The sequence below is a fragment of the Hakea prostrata genome, chromosome 3 (genome assembly GCF_041222555.1).
Source record: "Hakea prostrata isolate BN-2017 chromosome 3, UWA_Hpros_2, whole genome shotgun sequence".
Classification (NCBI taxonomy): Eukaryota; Viridiplantae; Streptophyta; class Magnoliopsida; order Proteales; family Proteaceae; genus Hakea; species Hakea prostrata.
In genome coordinates this window covers 66,454,684-66,457,345 of record NC_142602.1, presented here as the reverse complement: position 1 = coordinate 66,457,345, position 2,662 = coordinate 66,454,684, and the positions used below count along the sequence as shown (strand labels likewise).

The 2,662-nt window shown below is 36.3% G+C and overlaps 1 non-coding gene across 1 annotated transcript; it reads left to right on the top strand.

The window, feature by feature from the left end:
- Positions 1 to 1,587: 1,587 nt before the first annotated feature.
- Positions 1,588 to 1,690, top strand: LOC149022813 (U6 spliceosomal RNA). Its single transcript, XR_016172623.1, has one exon. It is a non-coding gene; the product is annotated as a U6 spliceosomal RNA (small nuclear RNA).
- The last annotated feature ends 972 nt before the right edge of the window (positions 1,691 to 2,662 follow it).

Sequence of the window (2,662 nt, the reverse complement as noted above, 5' to 3'; positions counted from 1 at the left end):
AATGATTTTGTATTGAGTTTACATTACATTTCTGAGACTAATGTTGGAGCCAAATGTAGAACATAGGAGGAGATTGTTGAGGTATCTGAGTCATACTCAAATATGGTTGATGTATTTGAGTTATACTCAACATATGTTCTAATATAGGCTATCGGATTAGTTACGATCCAACGGTGCAATGGGCTTTGTGGAAGAATCTAGCTAACCGTAGAACCTAGTGTTGGTCTATAAATACTAGCTGGAAGCAACGGTTTGGGTATTCCAAACTAGATACTCAGGGTGTAATGCTTTAAACAACCTTGTGCTTAAACCTAAAAACCCTAACATGTTCTTCATTTATGTTTTTGCTTCCAGTTCTATTTTTGATGTATCGATTAATCATTAATTTGTGTTTGAAATTTGAAAGCTATATAGTGCCCACATAAGAAGGGATAAGAATGAAATGACCCTTACCTTGAATTGCCATATCTGTGGCTTTTCTCTCGTGTAAAGGATTAACTTCTGAACTCAAATTCAAATCTACGGTAACTAACTCTATCCTCAATTGATCTTATCTCCAACTGATCAAGAAGAGTTTGATTATGGTTAAAGTGTCAAAAAGTTGTAGAATTTGATTGTAAACAAGTTGTAATTTAAATTCAAATATTCAAATTGTAATTCAAATAGTAATTATATACATCTCTCACTCACGAATTTGAGTGTAGAAGAATTCTCTCAATTGAGTTCTCTCTTAAACACTTTAACCATAACTCAAAATCTTCTTGATTGGTTGGAGATAAGATCAATAGAGGTTAGAGTTGGTTATGGTGTATTTGAATTTGTATTTAGAGACTTATCCTTTACATCTCGCTATCATTAAGCTTCATTAGCGACAATGGCATCCAATGGAAAAAAGTTGAATACTTGAATTATATTGAAGTCAAATGTGAATTGGGTTGTGTTTGTTTCATGGAGAAAGACAGCAAAAAACTACAGGGAAAAAAGTGAATTAACTCTTCTGGAATGTACAAATCCATGACCACAGTGGCCTTCCACACAGAGAGAGACAAGAGGAAATGGTGCAGAATACAGCTTACTATCAGTTATCTATGACATGATCTCCTATTATCATTGAATGAATTACAATTTTACTCTTTATTGTGATTCACCAAGCTAAAGAAGCTGGAGTTCAACCATGTTCCCATTTCCATACCCATTTGCTACAAATGATTAGAACTATAAACAAAGAAAACAAACAATACAGCCTACACTAAGAATTCAGTATATGAAAAATGCTTTCATTTGTAATCTTCTTGTGGTTGCAACTGTCTTTTCCTGTCGGGGACCAACTGACAGATCCTGTAAATTTAGTTCAGAATTGAAGAGTGAGATTAGACAACCAGCCTTTCCTCTTTTTTAACAAACAAATAGGGAGTTATGGATCTACTTCAGATATGAGAAGGATCACCATATATAACACAAAATTTCTCCTCCAATCCCTTCTAGCAATCTAAGCCTAGAGACTATTGGCACTAAGAGAGTACCATACGATTCAGCTTTGAAGCTTACTTCCACTTGATAAAGTTGCAGACGACTCCTTCAGTGGTTGTCTCTTCAGAGACATCCGATAAAATTGGAACGATACAGAGAAGATTTGCATGGCCCTTGCGCAAGGATGACACGCACCAAACGAGAAATGGTACAATTTTTTTTTTCACTTTTCTTCCCAATTAATTCCCTGTACATGTTATTTTGTCTCTGTTTTCTGTTCATCTTTGGTGATTCTTAGGGTTCCTACCCTAAACCAAGTAGGGTTTGGTGAGCTTTCTCAGAAAATCTATCGGTAATCTTCATGGCCCCTGCGCAAGGATGACACGCACCAAACGAGAAATGGTACAATTTTTTTTTTTTTCACTTTTCTTCCCAATTAATTCCCTGTACATGTTATTTGTCTCTGTTTTCTGTTCATCTTTGGTGATTCTTAGGGTTCCTACCCTAAACCAAGTAGGGTTTGGTGAGCTTTCTCAGAAAATCTATGGGTAATCTTCTACCTCACTCTCTTTTCTTTGTTCTTTGTGTTATTTGTTTATGCTGTATTTCTTGTTTTGATTTTGTTCTCTGTTCACCATTGAGGAATTCTTAAATAGGGTTTTCCAACGTTAGGGTCCTGATGTAACTTTCCAGGATAAGTGTCTTGGTAATCTTCTATCTCACCTCTGTTCTTCATTTATGTTTTTGCTTCCAGTTCTGTTTTTTATGTATCAATTAATCATTTATCGATTTGTGTTTGAATTTTGAAAGCTATTTAGAGCCTGTTTCCATCAAGAGTTTCATAGGACATTGGTTCCTGCATTTTGATTCCCTAGCACAGGTGGCAGAAACATCGTGATGACATTTATCCGCAACTATAATACAAGATTACTACAGGAGAGGAAAAATGTCACAGAGCTATTTAAGAATTCCACTGAAAATAGCTTCTCCCTAGAGCGCTTCAATTTGAGGCTGAGGATGCTGTGTAATCTGCCACAGCAGCACCCACCTGAACCCTTCCTCCCTGGCCTCCTGGCCGCTTTTTTTTTTTCACCCTGTTGGTGAGTAATCTGAAAAGGCAGCATTTTCAGTTCAAGAAGTAATATTATGTTAGTGTTGCAGCCAATGTAGGTGCATGTTTTTGATCTGGCGT